This window comes from Struthio camelus, chromosome 2 (assembly GCF_040807025.1).
Source record: "Struthio camelus isolate bStrCam1 chromosome 2, bStrCam1.hap1, whole genome shotgun sequence".
NCBI classification, from domain to species: domain Eukaryota; kingdom Metazoa; phylum Chordata; class Aves; order Struthioniformes; family Struthionidae; genus Struthio; species Struthio camelus.
The window spans coordinates 20,691,976-20,717,733 of NC_090943.1; the positions used below are offsets into that span (position 1 = coordinate 20,691,976).

Genomic DNA, 25,758 nt, shown 5'->3' on the forward strand with positions numbered 1-25,758 from the left:
CAACATGTTGTATTTTATGTGGGAGAACTTATGTCTCATAAACACTTTAAAAATACACTTCTTGTTAAATTATTCTAATGGTCACTTAGATATCTTTTGGAAGCTATCAGAATGAGAAATGTGCATATACATGAATAATGCATATGGCACTGATTCAATTAAACCTTTAGTGATGTGTTTTAGCTGAAATAACTACATATGGAGAACAGATGAAGCAAGCTGAAATTATTTTTATAAGTTAAAATCCTAATTAAAAAAGCATATATTCTGTAGAAATACATCATCTGTTAAATATACCTTTGTTCTACAGTGAATCGTGGAATATTTCTCTGATACTGTATACATTCTATGAGCACTAAACTAAGGCAGAAATCTATAGACTACTTAAATAACTACAATATATAGGCTCCCCCAAAGACACTTTGTTTATAATAATTTATAGTTTTAACATTTCCAGACTACACAAAGGTGGTGGGTTAACATACCAGCATAGCTCTGGACTTCAGACACTTAAAATAAACACAGCATAATGACACTGTAGCATGGCAGTTACTAAAAGTATGAAAGGGCCACACAAAGAGCGGCATTTCCCTCTGCAAATGCTTAGGTAATACTTAAAAAGAAGACGCCTTAGAAGAACTCTGCTAATTACACTTAAAAACTAATGAAATAGGAGCCTTATGATCATGGATGTAAGGAAGCAGAGAAGGGTAAACAAACACTCCCTAGTCAAAATGCATAATACCATTTTTCTTTAACAGTCTCTTGTAACAGCGGATTGCAGGCTCTGCAGACTGCAGAAGGCTGGCTCTGGACCCCGACCCCAACCTGTTGAGCAAAGAGGCTGACCGCTACGTCAGCAAGAGAGACTTTAGCAAGCCTTGTGAAGCATTTAGTGTCCGTCTTCTCCACTAAAAAGATCCAAAGAAGCTTCAGGAGACTTAATAGGTCTTCTATAGGTTGGAAAGCATCTATCTCACAGGGTCTGTCAATCCGAAAATTCATTTCCAGTGAGGACACTGAGGTGCTGTAGAAGATGCAGGAGCTGGCGCACAGTACGCTTTAATGATAGGAGGACGCTAAACCGAGGCAAGGCCAGGAGTACAATAGAGGAGGTAATACAAACTCGGAAGTGCATGCTTAGATGTCTTCATCATCTGCAGCTTGATCTTGTTTTTCAGAAATGGAAAAATGATAGTTTCACAATCCTAACCAGCAGTTGCTCTATAAATAATAAGATGCTACTTAAGAGAAAATATAGGACTATGAAAACAATAGGCATGGACACCAATAGTATTATTCTGCTGCACATGCCAAAGAATGCAGATTATCTGTTGCACTATGTGATTCATGTTGACAGGGTCCTTTTTCCTTGGAAGCACACACACATCACCATTTTCTGCTCTACTGGTGCCCTACTACCTTCATGCTCCAATATGACCACGAACTTGCACAAGACTGTCCCACAAACATGTGACCCACACACAAAGAAGCACATGCAGAACATCACCATGATGGAGTGACCTTAAACAACCAAAAATATTCATTCTCCTAACTAGAACAGGAGGGATGAACTAATAGGTATTAGATTCAGCCAAACTGGGTTCAGTAGAGCTATATCAACACTCTAACCTTTGACAAGTTTGTTCCTTCTTTACCCCACTTTGAACTGAAATATCATCTCCCCACTCTAAATGGATATTGTAGGACTAAAATTCTTCACTGACTATGAAAACCGTTTACATACGTAAGCAAATAATAAATTATATTACTGATTGTATAATTATTGATATGCCTTGCCTTCAGTTTAATGGGCTTTCTTAAACAGTTCTGCTTAGCAATGTAAAAGCTTTAGCAATGTAAAGAGCTAATTAAAAAGCTAAATAAAGACTGAATAAGCTGAATTTTTTTCCCATCTTGCATTTTTAACTTCAGAAAATTTGGCAGAAGTTTGCCAATTCTGCCACTAACAAATGACATTATTTAAGGTAATGTTTAAAAAAAAACAAGACAATAACAGAGCACTAACTCCCAGTGCAATGCGGCAACCATGAGAATTAATACAACCTCTACAAACATGAGGGGAATTCAAAGTAGCACTAGGAGCGTGGCATTACTTCTTTATATGGCACTGACAGGACCATAAAAAGAATATAAGGCTGGTTCTGGTGTGTATATTTCAAAAGTAATGCTGAAAAACTTGAAAGAGCGTTCAGAAAAGAGCTATAAAAATTTTCTGAATTAGGGAAACAGTTTGTTATAGGAAGATGCCAGAGAAGTTCACCATTTAGCATTTGGCCAAAAAAAGGTTAAAAAATGACTTGATCATGTAGTACGGGCACTTATCACAGAATAGTTGGGGTTGGAAGAGACCTCTGGAGGTCATATGGTCGAACTCCACTGCTCAAGTAGGGGCAGCTAGAAGAGGTTGCCCAGAACCATGTCCAGTCAGTTTTGAATATCTCTAAGGATGGAGAATGCACGACCTCTCTGGGCAACCTGTTCCAGTGCTCAGTCACCCTCACAGTCCAAAAGCGTTTTCTTATGTTCAAGTGGAATTTCCTGTGTTTCAGTTTGTGCCCGTTGCCTCTTGTTGTGTCACTGGACACCACTGAGAAGAGGCTGGCCCCATCTTCTTTACACCCTCCCATCAGGTAATCACACATCAATAAGACCTCCCTGAGACTTCTCTTCTCCAGCAACAGTCTCAGCTACCTCAGCCTCTCCTCACATGACAGATGCTCCAGTTCCCTAATCATCTTCATGGCCCTTCACTGGACTTGCTCCAGTATGTCCATATCTGTCTCATACTGGGGAGCCCAGAAATGGACACAGCACTCCAGGTGTGTTTCATCCCAGGGCTGAGTAGAGAGGAAGGATCCCCTCCCTTGCTGGCAACAGTCTTCCTGATGCACCCCAGGAGGCTATTGGCCTTCTTTGCCACCGGGGCACATTGCTGGCCTGTGTTCAACTTGTTGTCCACCAGGACCCACAGGGCTTTTCTGCAAAGCTGCTTTCCAGCTGGTTGGCCCCTCAGCCTGTACTGGTGCATGGGGTTATTCCTCCCCGGGTGCAGAACTTGGCACTTCCCTTCATTGCACTGCTTGAGGTTCCTCTCTGCCCCATTTTCCAGCCTGCCGAGGTCCCTCTGAATGGCAGCACAGCCCTCTGGTGCACTATCAGCAGAGAAAACTTCTGATAGAAAACTACACTTTAATTCAGAAGAAAAAAGTATGAACAGATCCAATAAATGAAAGCTAAATCTGAAATAACTAAGCATTTAAAAGATTAGAAGTATAAATAAGCGTGCATGTGTGTGAGAGAGACAAAAAGCTATTATAGCAGTCAATTTGGTCCTAAAACATATAGATGTGTATTTTCTCATACAAGATTACATTTGTGGAGGTGGAACCCTGATTTTAGTTGATAGACTAAAGGACTTCAGTAGGACAAAAATCAGAGAGACAAGTAATATGAACTTTCATTCATATTACTAAGAGAGCTCCAAGAACTGAAATTTGCTCATCAAACATTTCTTTGTTACTCATTATTAGGTCTGCTTGCCATGGTGTTAAAAAAAAGAAAATTATAATGAAAAAATATAAAGGAAAGTGGCTGGCAACATTCTAATTAAGTTGTTTGTTTATCAGGAGAAACGGAGGAAAGTCAAACAAATAATTTGTGTTTTCAAGAAAGTTGTTTAATGCGCTCTCAAGGTACCTGACTAACAGCTTTTAGCAATGTAAAAGCTGCATCTTCTATTGAACACAGTCAGAGAGAAAAGAAAGATGCTAGTTCAGCTGCCAGTCGGCCAGTACTGGAGGTGATTTTTGTCATGACTGTGACCTCTGACAAAAAGATAACACGCACAACCACATCAACCTTCTCTCCTGGTATCAGAGCACCACTTTTTTTGGTGGTTTTGGTTTCAGTGAGAACTAGTGACGCAGTAAAAGCAGATTCAATATAAGCTCCAAATCTTTGCATTTTTGTCTTCATTTCACAGCAACAAAGAACCCTCTTTACCAGCTGCACTCATGAGCTTTCTACTGCAAAGCAAGGATCTCGCCTAAATTTGAATCAGTTCTTGTGATGCAAGATTATACTGAGTCTAATCTTAGTGGAAGTGTCAAAGTGAAGCTAAAGAGGCATTTCACCTTATACTCCACTTGCTCTATTTTTCTTTGTGCCTGCATCATGAAAACAGGCCTCTATGCCAATAGAACTGAATGAGAGCTAAAGCCTGTTTTTACTAGAAATTGGTCAGGAATTCATAAGCCAGAGAGAATTTGCTTTAAATGTAGAAGTCTAAAGTTATCTGTGTTTTAACAGCTCTCCAGTTGCAAATGAAGTTATCTTGCTGCTGTTCCAAAGGCTCTGTCATTAATAGAAAAATCCTCAGACTTCCTCCTATCTCCTGGCAAAAAGACACTGCAACCTGCAAACACGTAATTAAAGCAAATGCCACTCAGCAGGTCACAGTAATCATCTATCTAAACCAAGCTTTACTAATGAAACTGAAGGGGAAGATGAAGGGGAAAAGGACATTTACTGGGAGAGTCACTTCTTAGTACTTCTATGTAGTGAAAACTATACAAAACAGAATTTGGCTTGTTCTGTCACCTACATTACCCCACTAAAACTGAGTGGGTTTAAATCAGTAGGACTGCAGAAGTCCAACTGAAGTCAGTGATTATATGAAATCATGTCTGGTAGTGTTTTCTCTTGCAGATTATCTTGCATGAAAAAGTGATGGAAAATCAATAGAGTTCACAATCAAAGGTCAAAGCCAGCTAGTAGACGATAACAATGTAAGCAATATTGCTCACAAACATTTGTATCCATGATACAGTCACTGTTTAATCAGTCTGTTGATTTGCCTTGTCTTCAGTTTAATGAGCTTGCTTAAACAGTCTTGCTCTACAGCTGCCTCAGTGAGTACATTAACTTTCCAAGCAACCCAGGCCTTGTAATTCTGCCAACAACACTACCATTTAGATCTAGATACATTAATGTCTAAATGCCACAAATATATATTTGTTTTTATCGTCACTGGCAGCCCACAGTCCTATCACCATCTATGTAACAGACAGCTAAAAACATAGCCACGAGAAAGCCTGACGTTGACTCAGCTGCTCAATGAACTGAACACAGAACTTTCCAAATCACTGTATATCCTGCCTGCTGGGCTCCTACAGAGAGGTCAAAGGGAGTGAAAATATTATAAAATGCTGCTTTGCACCTCACCCATTACTAATAAGCCAAAACCACTCTATTTTAGCTTTGAAATTCTGCCTAACCCAAAGTGTTTATCTTTACAGTCCCCTAAAATTGTTCCAATGGAGGTTCGTGTACAGCAAATTGAAGCTTCACAAGAGTCTTCTTCCTCTCATGGAGATTTGCGATCCAGAGGACTGCAGTCTGTGGATCCCTGTGGCTCTGCAAACACAGCTTGGATACCAGTAACCTTGTCCATAGAGGACTAAGGATAATATTTGTCCATGGCCACAAATACAGTGTCACAATCTTTGGATGCCTATTGGAAATTTCATTTAGTAGAGTTTTGTAGATTAAGTCTGGTCCTTGCTCTAACGTTAGTGGCTGTTCCAGAAGACAGCAGGAGGAAAACTGACTTCAAAACCAGTTGGGGATTTTTTTTATTTTTTGCAGAGAGGAAGCCATGAGAGCAAAGATTGGGTTATATGTGCAAAGCCACAACAGTCCTGATATGTTATGAGCAGGGTGCAGAACTGGGAAGGGAGAAAGCTGTATTCTAGTGATCTCAAGATAGCCAGTCTCAAGGACCTTGAAAAAGACACAAGTTAAAAAAAATCCCTAGAACTGCTTATATGTGTAGCAGGCACCACATGCATACCATGCTGTTTAATGATCTGGGAAACATCAGCTACTGAATTTAGCAAGCAAAAAGCAGCAAACAACTGCCCTTATGCATCTCCACACTACTGAAATACATGGGACACATTACTTATTGGAAAGACAATATTTCTGATAGGTTTTTTTCAGATTTTCAAAACTGAAAAGGCAAAACAACAATATGTCATCAGAGAGTTACTTCAGAAAAAATAAGTTGTTTATGGTTAAATAGTTCCTCAATTCTTCAACTGTAGAACACAATATTGTATCACTTCAAGGAAAACTATCCCTAAAAACAGAACCACTGCTGCTGCTTTGTTACACCAGATAAAATCAATATTTTTGCAGATGTCTCTACAGTACTCTGAAAGAAACGTTCCTGCTTACTCAGAGTGCTGAGCAGACTTGCACAATCATCCTCTTTAATATAAGAGGTCTGTTAACCTTAAAAGAACCAGATAAGATTGATAGTCCCTAAAAAAGTTCATAAGTACCGTTCCTTCTTATTGAAAACAGTGCAGTTTAACAAACACTACTCTCTTAATGAGGAAAAGTAGACTATTTAGATATAGCCTTCATTCCTGATATCTCCCAGGCTCACACGGTCTTCCCAGGTAGCAGTGGGTATAAGGCACAATTGGCCAGAGGAGCTAGAGGGGAGCACAGGAGTTGTTTCATGGACTCACTGTTTGAAAATAGAAAACAGGATAAGCACCTTCATAAAGAAGTAATTTTGTCAAAACATTTTCCTATGAACCTGCACGATCATTATCATATGCAAGAGTACTGGGAAGATAACATTGTTAACGCACTTGGTCTGTCACCAATGGTCTTTCTAGGGACTTCCCACACACCAAATTATTTTAATTCTCAAGCTAATACCCAAACTTCTGTTTGCCAGTTTGCTATGACATAAAAGATAATGCAATTTTTGTAACATCACTGGAGTTACAGTTTTCAGCACCACCAAAGTGTTCCTTTTAAAATAAGTTTCTCTACCCTGACCCTTTATTTGTATTTATAAAGTTCTATGATGCAGGTCACTATTTACAAACTGTAATAAATGGAATACAGTTACAACTCTAAAGAGTGTACCAGGAGAATGTGAGAGTTTTAACTAAAATTGTAATATGTGAATTAAATAAACTAAATATGTTGCTTCACTCTTCTAGACTGTCACTGCTCCTGGTTCCTCCTGAACTCTCCTTTTACATCAGCATTCTGTACAGTACATATTTAAAAAAAAAAACACAATTCCTTTTGAAGACAAGAGCGCAGGATTTAATTAAGAATATTTTGAAAGTATGGCTAGGAGCTCTAGAGATTTGGAATCAAAAAAAAATATTAAACAGTCAAAAAATTACAACTGAACAGTCTCTCTAGCCTCTGTGGCTGCAGCACTAACGACACAATCACTGCCCAGGTTAACAAATGCGGTGCAATGTCTGCATCCTTGTAATGCCAGAATGCACTCGTGCCGTTTCTCCAGTATAGTCAAGCCCTGGGAATTACCAAGATGTTTTTGCTGAGTCTGTTACTGAACTCATTGATTCAGAGGGAGCATTTTGACTGGCTACAGAGTAATTAAAAGCTAAGAATCTTAAACTAAAAATCACAAGCTCCATATATACAGCTGAAAGATGGACATCATAACAGCAGGAAGGGAGAGGAAACAACTGCCTCAGCTAAAAGGTAGGTTAATGGCCATGGAAATCAGTGATCTGGCCAAGTCACTGGGATATTTCATGGCTCAAGGGCAGACCCAGTGGTTGAACTGTCCCCCACTTCTGTGAGGCCAGCCAGGATTTCACCTTATGATGACTCTTTCTTATCTGGTAATCATCACTCTTCTACTTTTGGAAATAAATGAGACATGCTGAGAAAAGTAGCATAACGAAGTGATGACTGTGTATCTTTTCCAGCATCAGCATTTTATTAGAGGGGTTTGTTTGCCAGCTTATTTTTACAGGAGCTCAAGAGGTCTGACTGCATATTTGAGACACTGTGCTCCGCTCCAGTTTTTGATGACAAAATGCCAAAGTTAAACATGCACTGCCAAACATTCCAGAAACCTCCAGCACAACAGCCATTTTAAATGATATCTTACTTTTCCTGCTCTGCAAAGCACACAAAGCAGCAGAAATGTTCTAGTCTCTTTTTTTAAATGCAGTAACCCACAGTGATGCTATATGGTTACCACTTCAACATAGGAAAGCAAACAAACTCAAGTCTTCAATTCCAGGCTTTGCAAAGTTATTAAGACGAGGAGTGATTCACAGTATTATACAATCTTGTATACATCAGGTAGGTGTTTACTATGTATAGAGACGTGCCCCAAATCAAACCCTTAGTTCATATATCCAGGGATTTCTTTCCTATGCTGTGTACTGGCTTGTTTGCAAAATGTATAAATGTGCTTTCCCCCAAATAAACTGCTCAAAACAGCCAGAAAATCACTGTAAAACAGAATAAGTCAAATAGGAATTCAGAAGTAGCAAGAAAACCTATTTTGAATGAGGATAAAAAAAAATGAAAATATTCCAGCACAATGTATTTGTCCTGCAGGTTACTGACAGCCCCAATGGGATATTAAGTCTGTACACCTTGCAAAGTACTGTACAAAGTTCAAAGGAGGCAGCAAACTGAACTTGAAAGCCACAATAATCAAAAGATATGATCAAAGAGAAAAAATGAATATAAGAAAAGGTTGCAAGAGCAGCAAACCTCAAGTCACTATGGTCAGTTCAGCAACGTAGCAATTAGCCTACCAGCCATCTTGCCACTTGGGAATGTTGTACAGGTGACATTTTAGGCCTACGTATTAAAGAACAATTTGAAATAAGGTACGTAACCGACTTTGAGGTGATTGTAATAAAAACGGGAAGAAGTGTGGGGGAGTTTGAGAATGCTGATGTAGTCTGGGGACTTTCAGCACACATCTCACATATCTGCTAATGCAAACGTCATATGAAGCAATATGATACACAGTAGAACGTTGTAACTGCTTCTGAATCTCAAATGCAGTGGACCAAAGCATACCAAATGTTACTTGAGAAGGAAATTATGGAAATGACCCCATGGCCCTGTGCCCCACAACTTCATCATGCACTAAAAAACTTACCTGAAGACCAACAAATTCACCAGATGTCTTTCTAATGACTATTGTATTTAAAAGTCAGCCTCTTATAGGAAGCTTTAACAAGCCACTTCATTACCCCAAACTAGTGCATCAACATTTTTTAAGTTATCAAAAAAGCTACCAAGTTAGAATTTGTGTTGTGTGTTTAGCTGCAGCTGGAGAAAAATGGATGCAGTTTGGGTGATCACCTATAAATTGCAAACTAATGTGAAACGAAGGAATATGAGACTGGGCTGAGGAGGTCTGCATGATAACACTCATGAAAAGGTTACAGTGACTGTACTAGTCTTCACTTAAATTATGGTTTTCCCTTTAAACAAAAAGAAAAGAGGAGAAGAGAAAAGAAAAAGAAACAGAACTAGTAGCTCCTATCTTGTTTAATTTTCCAGTATATTGCAAGCGAGAATGCAGACGCCTCTCCCGTCCCTCTCGCTCAGTTTATGTTTCTTTCATCCCAACCAATCAGAAACTACCTTCATCTCAGTTTTTACCTAGACAGGGCTAAAGCTGTTTCTCTGCAAAATCTCTAGTTTATCCACTTCATTATTTTAAAGAAGCTGCATCTTTCACTCTCCTAAACTGAGAATTAACAACTGCCACCTAGTATGGTTTTACTACTTGACACCCTCACATACGCACTTTCAGAAAACACCCACAATCACTGGGCAAGAAGCTAGGTTTTGATTCATATCAACATATATACAAAATAATATGTAAACAGATATAACCATATATATGAATGCATACGAGCCACAGTTAAACTGTGCTCCAGTAACCTATAAAGAGCAATTTCTTAAGACAAGCACACAACATAGAGAACATTGCAATCAATTTTACTTTCTTCATTTTTGTTCCATGGGACAGTCTGACATGTTCAGTTATTCCATTTTGGTATGGAACTCAAAGCAGATACGAGCTACAAAGTAGTCCACTATAGAGAGCGCACTACTATAATATGATTGAGTTAGGAACTATTACAGCAGAATATATGATTATGAATCAGTCAACGGAAAATATCCACCTAAATAATGAGCTATTCTAAGCAGGTAAGTGATATGGATTTTTTCATCAAAAAGATTAAAAATATTTTACAATAGGCTCTTTTCCATTGTTTTAGAGCTTTTTTTCCTCTGCCCATCCCAAGTAGAAATAGATTATGATGATCATAGCCAAGATTTGTTATTCAAGTTCTAATTAGTTGATGATAACATACAGAATCCTTCCTAAATTATGGCTAAGAAAAACAGTCTTGCCCACTTAACAATGCAAGACATTGCTTGACATGTCTGGAAGACTTCCAGTGCTTCTGTTCCTGTGGTTCTTTCAGATCCTTTTTGGTAGTATATCCAGCTGTGCCGTACCTGGTCATCTTTGGCTTTTATAAAATTATTTGCACTCATTTTAAATTGATTTTTAAATGCCTTTGTTCTTGAAGCTCAAGCAATTACAAAAAACTGCCTTCCAACTAGTCTTAGAATCCAAATGTGTTACTTTGTTAGGCTTAACAGTGACACAAACTTCTTAAGAATTTGTCTTTTTTTGTCTGAAAACTATTTTCAACAATCCTTTTTCAAAGATTCAGAAGTTTCCTATTATTATTTAGGTTCCTCCTGATTGCTGCCAAGGCCTCCAGGCATACTGAGAGGCTTAGAATAAGTCCTATAGTACGTAAGGGCATTATGTATGAAAACATAAGCGTAGACATGGACAAGTTTATGTGGATATTTATATGGCTTATGACACCTTATCCATGTTGTTAACTAAGTTTAAATTAAAACTCAACAGAGTTTTACAACAAAGAAGAGCCTTCAAATAGATGGCTCTGTGGTTGTGCTCCTGACTCTGGAGCACAGCTCTGCAAGAGTCCTTACACATCTGGCTGTTTAAGTGAAAACCCACTGACTGATGCACAAAACATGATTACAGGGTTTTGCATGAAAAAAAGATTAACGCAGAAGACAACACTGAACAGCGATTTACAAATTCCATCTGCAGCTGCTATCGGATAAAAGTAGATTAAAAGTACATGGGCTATTTACAATTAATTGTATTTAACATCAGCATCTGTTTATGGTCAGTTTATTCCAAATACAGCATGAAGGACACACAGGACATGAAGAGGCATGCGCTTTAATGCAACCTTAGCTAAGGCGTACATAGGTGCTAAACAGTGTGTTTCACTTTCAGGTTTACCAACTACGACAGGAACAGTTGTGGTTCAGTCATCAGACAAAGAATTCTGCATTACAGGTACTACTTGTAATGGTCACAATGACTCAAGTCCAACATTTCTTACGCTATAAGATGAACTACAAATCAAATATCATTATTAGAGATAATGAAGGCAGAACTGACTGCCAGTGCCAGCAGCTGAACCTGCCAAGGAATTCAAGACGGAATTAAGACACTCGTTGACAGCAACTGGCATCACGGTGTACCCATTCCAAACTGCTGGGCCAGTTTGACTAGGTCATCTCCTTTCTTTTGCAAATAATATTTTATTCTTCACAGAAATCTGACAAGAGTGAACTTGAATGGTTTTGCTTCCAAGGCAAGGAAGTTACATGACTCTCCTTTAACATACGTTAGCATGAATGGAAAGTCCCCGTGATAAGAATCATGTGGTGATAACTCATCTCATTATTACCAGGGCTTTGTCATTTTCAGACTTCTCATTTCCTTAGAATATAAAAGGAGATAAAATATAAGAACTCCATTTGTGTTGCCCAGCCGTGGTTAATGTTCACTACAGAAGGCAGAACTAAGCCCTCTTTTGCTGTGGTCTGCATGCCACTGCAGTAATCGGCTAAAAGGCCTCTGGCCACTCCTTCTGTGCAAAAGAAACTATTCCCCTGATATCTTCAAGGCAAAAACAGTTGATGTGGAGAATAGTACCCATTTGTCCTTGTTTTTTGTGCCTGATATAAAATGGGTATTAAACAATGAACAGAAAGAACTTCTTTAAAGGCAGAATATTCATCTCTAAAGGAGGCACCATATAACCATTTAATGATTCTCTCTCACTGCGGCTTGCAGGTAGGAAAGACTACACTGGGGAACAACTGTATCTAGGACTCTTCTCCTGACACAGACACAGGTAAAATACAGGGTTGCAGGGGCAGTGTGGTGGAAGCAAACTAGGAAACTAGGATAAAGACAAATTCTACCTACCAAACAAAAAGGAAACACGACCTTATAAGAAATAAAATAAATTATAAGTGAGTAAACAGTATAACCATTTTTTCCTTTTTATCAGTAACATACTACTATAACCTAACTTCTGATTCCTCCCAGCGTACCCAATTTTTCTACTTCAGCTTTAGGCACACTAAAACCATAAGCTTTGTTTACCAGATTACTACAAATTTTCTCTGCATTCTTTCCATCTGCTGGTCATACATGTGTCTTGTTGCCAGTGCACTCGCCTCATTACTGTGATATATAAGAGTAAACATATTTATGCATTGATCTAGCAGACAAAAGGCGGCTACAGATCAATCCCCAGTGTATTTGCAGACCATGAAACCTCTCTTTGCAGTCCTCTGAGGAATGTTTTAGTTCTCACATCCACTGAAAATGAAGGTATTTGTTATTCAGATGTCAGCTCAGTGTCCCTCTGGCTCTCCTTAAACTTTGCAGAAACACTCATACAATTAATTTCTAAATACAAGAAACCTGCCTTATACCAACAGTACTACCAGTGTCCTTAAAGACAAACACAGATATAGGAGCCTGAAGAACGAGATTTTTTAAGAAGGATAAACAGAAGATGTGGAGTGTAGGAAAAGGTGCACTATAAAGCAGTTGTCAAACCCTTCAAAACAATGAAGGGAGTATTCAGCACATCACTGATAGCCAATCTTGCACCTCTTGCACATCCTTAAATACTTGTGAAGCCATTGGGAATTTGGGTGCACACGGAACTCAAGAAAGTATGGACAGAATATATACCTCGCCCTTCTTCTCAGCTCATAAGCACCGGGCTTAAGCTGCAGTTAAATCAATATAATCCTAGAGATTCTACATCAATCCAGTGACAATAATTGAGCACAAACATTGTTAAAACTATATGTTTAGGCTACTTTGTGCAGGTTTTCATATTGTTTTATATCTTGAAGAACATTAAATTAATTACTATTTACAATATGTAATAATAGAATAAAAATGAATTTTCTTCAAGAAATGTCTTCTAAATTTTTATTATATACGAATAATTATTACTTAACTTGTGAATTGTTTTCCCTTCACTTGCTCCCATAGGCTTGTGCAAATGAAACTCACGTGCACTGAGAACAATATACCTTTTTCCAAAGCACAAAAGAAGTTGCAAATCAATTGTTATTGACTTGCTACCACTAGAAACCTAGTGTAAGCAGTGACTTTGACAAAGATCATCATGTTCCCATTATTCAATGGAAGGAGTTTAAGTTACATGAAACAAAATTGATGGGGGCGGGGGGAAGAGAAGTTCTGCAAAGCACAGAACTAGGACATTAGTTTTGCTTTATGTTCACACCCTTTGTCACCTAAATCTTCCTGAGCTACCTGACACTATAGTGCCAAACCCACCCATATTCCCTGCAACATCCCCACCGGGAACAATAACGCCACCGCTGTGGTTAGTGTGGAGCTACATGTGTGCTAAGAGCTCATCAGCTGGCCCGAGCTCTGCCTGCATGTTTCCCCAAAGATGGGCTGGAGGGGAGGTGTAGGACACTACCACGGGGTTGCCTTCTCTACTCAGTTATTTTTAGGATAGCTGTTCTACTTTCAAACTTCAACAACATCAGCCAAGGGATTTAAACACTGTTGAGGAGCATTGCAGACAAAAAGACAGAGCAATCATATACGCTTGTCCTCCTTAGGAAAATAGTCTGAAAAACCAAACAAGCCAGTGCACCTGAAGAGGAGCTGTATACTGCCAGCAAGTTAGCAAGAAACACAGAAGTGGTTTTGGGAAGGAGATGAAAAAAGGAGGAGACTGATACTGACAGAGAAATCCAACTGCATACATTTTAGTATTGTCCTAGGAGCTTACCACATCATCAGTGGCTGTGAGGGAAACAGGAAATCCCAAACTAGTTACTTTGCTAGTAAATTAAGGCCCTAGGCATATTACTGAAGAAATTCTGGATCTATGGAAGCCAAGAGGCGCTATGACATTAATGTCAATGCAGTTAGAATTTCACCTTCATGCTTACATCTGCACTAGGACCCCAGTATGTGATTTATTATTACAGCCTGGATTACAAGATTTTATTGGGTGTATTGGCTTTCATTTAATTTTTAAAGTCTGATTTAAATGTAGCAAATAATTTGTGACTCCATATTAAGTTTCCATGAGTTTGAGTTCATGATGTAGTGCTTTGGCACGGGATAGTGGACTCAATCCTGTCTCTAATTAGGTGCATAGCACTCTCATTTACTTACATGGGATCTACTTATGGGTCTCTGGAGGGATAAATGAAACAAATGGTTATATTTGTATTTGAATAAACATTTTTACTATTAGTAAAAGAGCTTTACCAGTTCTTCCATGGGAAGAGCAAAGATGAAGGATTACATCCTGAACTAATTTAAGGCTGAAGATATTTGTGGCTCTGCTGATCTAACAGCTCAGCACCCCTGGAAAGGAGAGGACTCTTCCTCCCTTCTCCTGCCCCATCCCACCCACATTTTACCATTTTCTTCCATATGCATAAGGTGAAAGAAATCACCTTCTCCTCTCATTCTCTGCCTCTAAGGTTAATTTTTTTCCTGTTTTAGTGAGTCGTTAACCACTGTGTGGGAAAAGAGAGAAAGAAGGATAGCGGGTTGCTAGACCAGCTTAGCCATAATGTGTAATTTTACCCTAAGTCAGCCTTGCTGAGATAAAAATTAATGGAAGCAGCTGATTTATACTTATTGGATAAATGACTTGCCCAAGGTCATGAAAGAAGAAGAATCCTGCAGAGCTTGATACTGTGGTCTCCCAGCTGCCATTTATATGCCTCAGTGACGCCTGTGCCTTTCTCCATCCAGAGTTACATTTTCATAGTGATTTGCCTTTGAGAAAGTAAAATCTGGAGAGCTCTTATTTTCTTAACTAGATACCATTACCACTGGCATTCATGGTATTCCTTATATCAAGCACAGGCAAAGCCACAGGGAGCCACATTACATCTCTCAGTGCTTCCAGCTGCCACTTCAAGCTCGCTCCACTGCCAGCACCACACTACGGCCCCCTTCCTGGGCAGGGGCAAGGACAGGGACAGGGACAGGGCAGGGTGGTGGTGGCACTGCACTCCAGGGCTGCCTTGCCCGATGCCTCCCCCAGGGTCTGGACTCCCCAGGTCAGAGCCCTTCTCGTATCAGTCCCACTCTGTGTCTGGGAGCCACACAACATGGCTTCAACGGAGCCACGTCAGCCATACCCATCTGTAAGGGCAACAGATGCTAATGACAAAATAAAAAAGAATCAAATATCTCATGCCTCACAGCAGAAGTTAATGGCTGAGAAAAGAATATAATGATATGGCACATGTATATAAAGCCAATGGAAAATTCACCTAAAACCACCTGCAAAACTATGTTTTGTTGGTGATTTTTCCTATCAGCATTATCTTTACAGATTTATAGGCTGAAGTCTTTCCAACAGCAAATATAAACGCTCACTGCAAATACTACGTCTAGGCTTTATGCCATATCTGGCCTATAATTATGTTTGCACAGAGTTTTGACAGTTTAATAAAAGATTCTGTAAAGCCCCTAGATTATGTTTCTGATCAAGACATATTAAAAGTGTGAGCAGTGTTCACAAGGTATGTAAACATCTGCCCTTTTCACTTTGCACCCCCAAGAACACTGTTGCCAGGAGCTGGGGCTGCCGGGGACCTCACTGCCTCGCTGTGCTCCTCCAGGCACCGCTGTTCCCCTGGCTGGGCACCTGCCCTGGGGCGACCACCCCACACTGAGGCCACCAATTTTGGTTCTGTCACCACTTGGTCATGCAACGCAGTCATGTGAAATTCACTGCATGGTCAGGCTTGGTCTTGAGGTGGGAGGTTTTACAAGGCCGCCTCCATAAAACTATTACAGCTTTGACATCCTCCAGCTGTATGCTTTCAATAATCCAATCACATATTTACTAAGGAGGATGGCACCAGGACAGCACAGCTATAACTGGCATGAAAGGAAACAGGGCTAATGACTTTGTTGAGTTATCACGTTCATTCCTTGCAGGTAATCAGGCATATGAGGTGACTGATCTTTAAAATAACCTTTTTGCTCTCCCTGGAAGATGCACTGTTCCAGAACCACAATCCAGCTACTCTGGTCTCTTGCCTAAATTCATTCACAGTCAGCACATATCTATTGATTTTTTATGCCAGCATTTTCCTTCATTTTAACTAGGTCCTTTGTGCCCGTTGCTTATCCATCTCGTATATTTAAATGCAACAAGCGTATGCATCTTATATCAAAACTCCCTGGGAAGGGATACTATTTTTTCAAAATGTGCTACTCTTCCCTCTCAGCCAAGCAGTTCCCAAGGCGGTCTTCATGCCAGTCTCCCTTTGAGGTGATCTCTTTCAACAAAACAGACAGCTAAGCTTGAGAATGCTGCCTACCACCTATCAGAGGAATAAGCGCATCGGCAGAAACGCCGACGTCAGCTAGACCCAGGCCAGAGCCCCTATTAAAAGCAGCATGGTTCATCTTCCTGCCTGCTAAGCAGAAAGGATCATGCTGACATTTTCCTGGATGTTTGCTTAGTTTCTGTTCTTGACTAATAGATATTCAATAGAGATGAAGATCCTCCCTGAATTGTCACTATAAAAACAAGATGACAGGTTTCTTTCTTTTCCTTCTTCCCACTTCGGGGGTTCTAGCTACCACAAGGGCAAATATCCTTCAGGATACATTTTCCCTAGACTTCAAGTCTACTGCTGCCATGAAATACTCCATTACTTGTTTGCAGTCGTTTGAGAAAGTTCTGGGCAGCACCACCGCTCCAGTCTGAATGGGCATGTTTTTCTTCAGGGACTGCTGGGACTTTAGTACATCAGTGCCCTCTGAAATCTTTAAAGAGGAACTTATGAGTATGGTCCAAAGCCTAGAGTGGTCTCCCATGCGACTAACAAGCTTTGGACCAGCATTATATTAAATTTCAGTATGAAAGGTATTTTCTGTTTCAAACAGTTTCAGCATTTGATTAAAAGCTGATTAAATAGTAACATAAAAGATGCTGACATTTAAAAAATGCCATTGTAATTGTGTCAATTTACATTCTAAATGAACACAATTATCTAATCGAGTAAACTGTAGCATAAAACTGTTAGATGCTAGTACTAACCAGCAGCTATTAATCAATTACCTAGATAAAGGTAAAATATTCTCAAGTTTCAATTATACATAAAGAAAGTTTCACTTCAAAAAATCAATTTATATGCAAGTCAAAGTTGCACTGCAGGCATGAAAGAGTATAACATTTTGGATAATTGGCTTCAGAAAAAAATATAAATTACAAAAATATCTCCAAAAGAAAGTGTCTTTAATTGCATATAAAGTAGTTTATGATTATTTCCTGTAATTAAAGTCATGATTTTCTGGGACTAAGCCTTTCTGCAGATGAGTAAGGTATTTTTTATCCACCCATTCCTCACTAAACCAGAAAAGCTGAATATTTGTTATATTAAAATGCATGGTCATAGACTTGGGTTTGCTTGTATTATTTAAATCCAACCTAAAAGTAATTACAAGTTTTTAAGACCTGAAAGTGATGTAACAAGGCTGACTGGCTGGCCTCTTTCTTTCCACTTTACTGACCCCGGGCCAGAAGCCCCAGTTTTCGTTTGAGCCTCATTTTTAGACTACGTGACCCTTCCTGCAAAACTCACGCTGCAGTAGAAGAGGGAGGGAGGGAGACCCTCCACACCCTGGAAAGAAGGTGCCACGGATCCAGCTCTGCTCACAGCTGGAGCCCGGCTGGCAAGCCCTGGGCCAGGAGCCTGTGCGCCTATATTCGCCCACGTGCCTGTATTCACCTCTGCTTCCCTCCACCTCCTTCGGCAACACTACAAACTCCTCTGTGTTTCTGTGAATTATAGTCTGCCTGTTTCCCCCTGCAATTCTTTCAAGGTGAGTTAGCTTCTTAAGTTTGGATAAAGACGACGCTCTGGGGAGATGTGAGATTTTTGTTTCTCTGACCACATTCTAATATTGCTGTTCATTTTCACATGTCCCGTGATAAGCTAAAGCATACTTAAGCCATTCCCCTGTTTCTACAGGAGAAGGAAGCAACCTTGCTTTATTCTCTGCTCACCATTGTCCCAAACGCCACTCCATTATCTTGGGGACATAGTACACTCAATTACTACTCAGGTCAGCCACCTCGATCACACGCACAAAAGATGAGCAGATTCAAAATCTAAACACTAGGGCAGGACAGCACATCTTGAGCACAGTATCTGTGAGAGAGATCAGCTTCCAAATCCTTCCAGTCATCTTTGTAACAAGTGAGAGAGCCTTCTCTCAGGTCTGCATTGGCATTGGCTTCCAGTTACCCAAAATTGCTGTAAGATGCCTCGTTCCCACTCACCAATATTACCCTTCCATACAACTATTTATAAAGAGAGAATAGATACAAAATCTCCTCTTTAAACACACAATACTTTCCCAGAGTAAGGAAAGATGGGGTGCTAGAGCAGTTAATCTTTAGGCTTGCTACATAAGCTCTCCATCATCTTGGAACTCTCCAGAGCCCAGGAGATACAGAGGATTCCCTCCGGGAACCTTTTAAGTCAGGAAGAGAAAGAACTTGGCATCAGTCAAGACCTAGGCTCAGCTCTTCAGTAGGAGCACTCCTAACCAAGCAGCAAGCAAATACATAACTTAGGTTACTACCCCCAACTGTACCACTGAGTCAGAAAGCAGCAGCCCAGCCTACCGCAATAGTGTCAGGTCGGATGTTTCAAAGCATCGGCAGCGCCCCTGCCAGGAGTAGATACACAGACAGCTGGGGAGACCGAGCCCGGCAAACGCAGCAGCGTCATACACAGCCACTTCCACCAGACACGAGCTTCTCGAAGAAAGGGAAATGCAAAGTTTCCTGTTACAGGACTGAGTGATAGAGCTTGCTGTTCCAGCCTTTGCCTCCCATCCAGCTGCATTAAATCACCCCTGCTTGTGCTTCTGCTGCACATAATCTTCACTTCTGTGTCTGTGACCTTCCTCAGCCAAAGGTGCAGCCCAGAAAAGCTCCCAGCTTCTCGTAGTCACTACAAAGGAGGGAGCTGAGGCATTCATGCTGGGGGGGTGGAGCAACATGAGTAAGTGCAGGGCCCAGTTTCATACTCACCTTTCAGCACTGTACCACAGGCAGGCAGTGAGACAATATGGATGTGTAATTTGGTTTTTGACTCACCTTTTATTACCACTCTGAAGTTATTGTCATTGTGTTTCACACATCAGTAGATAACTAGAGGCTTACTCACTTCACCTTGGATCACAGCAATACGCAGAAATACATCCAAGCTTCTGTTTTTCGATCAAATCATCTGAATTCATGTTGAAGCCTTGCAAACTGCAAACCTAGCAAGGGCACAGGACATGGTGCAATTTTTCCTTGCAAATGCTCAGAGGCACGAGCACAAAGACGAAATGACTTTGGGAGCTGCTTGAGGAACTAACCAACGACCTACACAGTGTAGCCAATCTGTGCTTTTTTCTGCTGCTAGAATAAGATTAAATTTAACTTGTTTTAACCACAGATTCTATTTGAAGGCTCATGTTTTTCCTGAAAAGTTCAGTTTTATATTTTCCTGTGTACAATGGTTACACCTCACAGGGAATGCATTTATGGTATTTCCTACTGCACAGCGGAGGAATTTCCCTTTGTGCAGCGAAGAAATCCCATTCTAAGCTGCATCCTCTGCCTATTTTCATTATGAGAAAGAGTTTTTCATGAATAAGTTCGGAAGAAAACAATAGGTAAGAACTTTTATAACTCCCTTCCTATATGATTTTAACGTATTTTTTACCACACTTCTTTCTTGTGCTTTCTTTCTCAACACTTTCTCCCCAGAAACCAGCTCCCCCGCACCGTTATCTGACAGAGGGACCAGTCTAAGCCTTATTGTCTCACTGAGGAGTCAGGGACCAAACGAGGCTGCCTTGTTCCTGACTTCTGCTCCCTTTTTTCTTCCAGTGGGGAACTGTTCAGGATGACTGAGCCCCAAACAGCTGCTCTCAGGGCAACTTGGTTCTCAGGCTAGGAGAAGAGCAGTATTAAGCCTGCATATGTTTCCATTCCTACCCTCTAGGCTATCTCTCTGCCTAAATCACTTCCCAGTTCATGCCACTAAATTTGCTAAACTTTAAACAGCTTAATTCAGGCTTCTACTATCAGCTTTACGGTTTATGTAGTGAGAGAAGTGTATTCATGTAAGTCATGGCCAGCTAGCCAGGCCACACTGCTAAAGGCTGCAGCCACTGCTAGAAGAGGAAGCAGCAGACTCTCAAGGCCCCAGAAGGTCTTGCAAAACAACAAGGAGAGGAACTTACTTCTCTCATTGTGTTTTTCTAGAAATGGGAAATGCCTCTGCCTTATTGGAGGCATGTGAACGGTAGCTCTTCTTTTTTTTTTTTTTAAAGCTCTTCTTCTGTTTTTAGTGTTGCTCGTAAAACAGTGCTGGAAATAAGATGCTGGGCGCAAACATGAACCGTGCATTTAAATAGCAACATTTACAAGAGCCTGGACAAGATTTCCCAAGACCTCACACAGGAGTGGATTCCTTTTATTCTTCTATACTAACAAATGATTTTCTTTCTCATTCACATCTTACCGCACATCCTATTTGAACCTCACCGAAGAGTTATCTCAGAATTTCTTCTGAGGCAATCTTCGCAAAAAGAGGTTCGGACAGCATCAGTTCAACTGCCTCATGAAGGAAAGAAAGGCATACTAAATGCACTCAGCAATGGAATTTGTTTTTGAGTTGGACCTCAAAGAAACCATATGAAGATCTTCAGCACATTGAGAACAAACTTTGCGTGTAGCTTGTTACTTTTAAGTAACAAGCAACCATTCAAACACAGCTGAAAACTGTCCACTTCTGGATGCAATTAGGTGCTGAAGAAAAGATTCAGAATTATGATTCATCTAAACTAAACTATATAGCAGACTGCTGTCAGTTTGACATTATTTTCATCTTTTTTAAGGTTTGACACAAAGTTCTTGGTCACTAAGAGTCAAATCTCCTACTTACTCCCTGCTGGCCCCAGCCCCACCTCCAGGAAAGCAAACCAACAAGGCCCTTGGCCACCAAATCTCAAACACAACTGAAACACGCTCTCCTTGACTTCATCAAAATGCTCTTCAGGTATGCAAATTACTAATATCTCAGGTAAAGTCATTCACAAGTAAGCAGGCCATGAAGCTCACATTTATTCTTAATGCTCTTCACCTAGCATCATTTTTGAAGTTTTAAAGTCCACATGCTACTCTTATCCACCACCAGCAAGGGAAGATGTAATTCACAAGTCCATAAAAAAAGAAAAGATAATCATAGGTCACAACCAAGTTCTTTGCCCAGTTCATTTAGTTTTTGATGTGACCAAACCAACATACAGGGACAAAGGACTGAAAAATTCATTGTATTTTCTGTTATCAATAGAGAGACAACACAGTGCATCCTAGAAGCTAAGGTCTTTTTTCGCCCCTATGAATAAGTTTCCAAAAGTATATATAGACTGGAGTTGCATAACTATCCTACTGAACAGTCTGAATATTCAGATAAACGTATTTCAGAAGATGTTTTCTGCTGCATATGTATGCCTTCTTAACTCAGGTGAGAAATAGAAATCGGACCATAGCATCTTATTAGCATTAAAATTTTACATTATTTGATGTTAAATTATTTTAAATTTCTAATTACTTATGCAAATAGATGCCCTTCTTTAACTCAGTACCAAGTCACCTCTTCTGTCTAAACATGCCAAAATAAAGGTAGCTTTTTCTACCATGGGGTTACTTATTACTGCTGTGGATTTACATTTATGTTTTCCTCTGCAAAACAAACAAGCAAACAAACAAGCAAACAAGAAAAGAGGAATTGACCAAGCATACAAGAAATGCCAGGCAGAGGATAAATAGGCTAAAGTAAGAGACATTTCTCTCTAATCCTTCTGTCGAATTATTTCACTTTTCACTTGCACAACTTTTTCAGAAAAAAGTGCAAATTCTTCATCAACAGTGTTTCTTTAAAGGCAGCAGCATCTACCTACGGTAAACCACAAATTTAATAGCATGGCCAACTTTAACTTATGCTCTTCTGCTGCTCTGACCTGCTCTAGCCTTCTGACATTTCAGACTCACAAGCTCAAACTCAATTTAGCAGGACAAACTCAGAGCTCATATGTAAGATGATATAAGCTGCTTGTCACTAAGTAGGTGAGAGTTTAACTTAGTGTGACACATGGATGGATGGGGCAGGAAATTTTTCAACAATACACTCCTGCCTCCCACTCCTCCAACTTTCATATTTCAAAGAGAGCAAGCAGGCTGAATGCAAACATGCTTTCATTTATATTGAAGACCAGCTATCATTAGAAAAGAAAGTCTGCTTGTCCAAGGCACAGAAGCAGATGGTCAAAGCACTCTGAAGAAGTAGTTCAAACAGTAGCATGCCTGCAGAGAAAATACTGACAAGAAACAACAATCTTTTAGGGAGGAAAAAAAAAAAACTAACTGATGCAACGTATTGAGGAGTAGCTAAGACAAAACCAGCATGGTGAGATTCTGAGAGATGGGGACAACTCATGGCATGGCACTGAAATGGGAAAGTTTTCCGTTTCATCCCCAAACCTGGTGCTTCTCTTGGTGTTATGCAAAGAATGGTTGTATTCCACTCTGACCACTCATGAGGATTGCTTCAGGAACAAGAAGGACCAGACTAAAGGTCCACCTCCTCCAGTAGCCTGTTTCCACCACCAGCCATTATGCTTCTCATCTTATTCAAGCATAACGAAAATAATTCCAAGTTTTTCACTTTGAGATACCAAAATGTTCCCAACAAATGTTTCCAAAAAAAAAAAAAAACCTCTACAGACTAGAATATGACAGCCATAATGTTCTTGGAAGTTCAGCATTTTAGGCTACTATATCTACTATCCCTAAGCAGCCTTGTACCTCAATACAGCAAATAAATCAAGTGAGGCTGTAGCGACCCCTTTGTGTTAGCTTACATTTCCTACATTATGGTGACAACATTTTCCTGATTTGTTACCAATACAAGTAATGTAGCTCAGTATCTCTTTAGTAAGCTTCAAATCTACACAGAATGTGAAGTGCCCAGATTTCAGTTCCTATTTGATTCTACATTGGACAAAATTATCATCAATGGAAAGATTAACTTACACCAGGTATTCAACTACAATTATCTCACCTTGAATTTATGATAAGAGAGTGGTTAACTATTTGTTTTTAACTGTGATTTAACAACTTTGTAGTTGTTAAAATGTCTTACAGATTTCAATCTCCAATAAACCCCATCTATTAAACAGTCTGAACAAACAATACACCGAGAAAACTTGAGCAATTCTGATACTGTTATAGATAAATACCAAGTGAGTCTTTTATTTCACAGTGTTCTCAAATATCTGCCTCTTAGGGAGAGCTTAATAAACATGTTTCCAATAATCTTTTATTATATATCTATTACAGCTTTCATACGAGCATGTATATTTAGGCCACTTTAACAAGTTATTTTATTTTAAGGATTTCTAAAGGTCAAAAGTGCTATATATAATCATGTTTGTTCTCTGGTCTTTATGTAGCCCTTCAGTGAGTTATATGTCCAGTTTAACATATTTACAATTTCTTATCTGGATTATATTAGAATGAACAGAAGGGCAACAATTCCCCAGTCAACAAACACATCTAGCAGAAACCATCATGGCTATAAAGAGATTGTCTTTCACTGCAAGCAGCTATTTACTAATAAACAGCTACATGAGAAACCCTTGAAAGAAAGCAGCATGAGAAAAAACAGTGTTTTAATTCAAAAAAAAAAAAAAAGACATGTAACTAAAAGCTCTTCTGAACTGAAACCATAAGTCTTTCTGGCACCCTTCCCAGCTACTATTTAATTCTATGCCCTGTGTGACATTCTATATATCCTCATATTTGAACTACCCAACCATATTTTGTTTCTTTCTTCTACTCGTTTTTGAACTACTGCCACAATGGTGTCGCTGTAGAAAAGAAACATATCATTGCACAGTGATTTATGCCTTCTATTTGTAATCTGATTGATGTAGCTGTTTAAAAACTATAATTTATCCAACAGCTCTCCTGCTGTCTCAGTATTTTTCACAATGCAGAACAGGATCCAGTCTTGGTTATGGAAGCAATAAGAGATCTGAATTCTGCACTGAGTTTTGGAAAGCTCGTGATGCCCTGAAACACCTGTGTTTTTGTGAGACTTGACCCTAAGTTCTATAAATTGTTATTACCCTAACTAACTAACATAATGACAGTATCCACTATGCATTAAGCCCTGGGCAAACAAAGTTAGATAGCCCCTTCCCCACAGAGCTCAAACTTTAAGAAAAACAGGGTAAACATGGCAGAGAGCAACGCACTAACTCCACTAACTAAAACTTTTTGGAAGAAAAATATTGTTCAAACATTAATTGAAGATTCATCTTCACTAAACTGAGGCACCTACATTGTAGACCCCTACAGCTAAGCTGGGTTCACCCTGGGTTCCATTAAAAATCAGTGGAGAGAAATAGGCATTCTCAAGATACGTGTTATCCGATCCATTCTAGATAACTCCCTCAGGGTGAGTACCATATTGCAGGTTCCAGTCCCTAAGGGGAGCCTATATTAATTACTCAGACAGCTGGCGCTAATGAGTCATGTAGTTGCACCATGGTAGTCCACAAAGATGGATGGCCCACAAAGTCCATGGCACACACACACCTCACAGAGGAACGAGCCAGTCTTGGAGAGCAGTTTAAAGACAGAGCAGTTTAAGGGACAAAATTCAAGTAGGTTGTTTGGGGCTTAATGGGTCCATGAAAAAAAGTGAAAGAAGCAAGCAGAGAAACAAGATGCGAAACAAAGGATAAAGTGTAACAGAGAGAGTAACAGTAAATTATCTCTGACAATTTGTTTGCTGGAAATAACACTTGGAAAGGGAACTGAGAGTTTCAGAGAAATGTCTAGTGCTACACCCTGTCTGCAAAGAGAAAACAAAAGAAATCCATCAGGAAATTATTCATATTTCACTAAACCTTGCCTGTAAAATAAAAAAATATGTTCACAAATATTATCAAAACTACCTTAACATACCCAGTTTAATCAAGTCATCAACCATCTGAACTTTCTGTGCGCTGCTCCACTACCCTGGGGTCATTCAGATCCTGCAAATCCTGACAAATTGTTTAAATAACTGCAAACTCTCAAAATTCTCATCATGTAAAAAATCAGTGCCATCCTTCCTCTTTTGATAGTCCCTCCTCAGTCTAAATACACAGCTGTCCAAAAGGATCAAGTTTCATTTTCCTAAGCCATTTCAGCTATGATGGATCCCACACTGCAGTCTATAAACAGCCTTAGGTACATCATTGGTTATGAACTGGTACATTTCCTAACCAATAACATTAAAATATAAGGCAGTTCAGTGAACTTGGAAAATACTAAGAAAATTATTCTCCATAATGTAACATCTGGAACAAAGGAGGAGAAAAACACCCTTTTC

The 25,758-nt window shown here is 39.6% G+C and overlaps 1 protein-coding gene across 9 annotated transcripts in view; it reads right to left on the reverse strand.

Moving 5' to 3' along the window:
- The window catches only part of KIAA1217 (KIAA1217 ortholog), a 248,783-nt gene that overhangs the window by 130,914 nt on the left and 92,111 nt on the right, over positions 1–25,758 (reverse strand). For 2 of the 9 annotated variants that reach the window (XM_068934552.1, XM_068934554.1), the window contains exon 1: positions 18,939–19,177. The exons of the other annotated variants lie outside the window; for them this stretch is intronic. The gene's annotated coding sequence lies outside the window, so the exon portion shown is untranslated. Of the gene's footprint in view, positions 1–18,938; positions 19,178–25,758 lie in introns of those variants that run through there. 9 annotated transcript variants of the gene reach the window in all.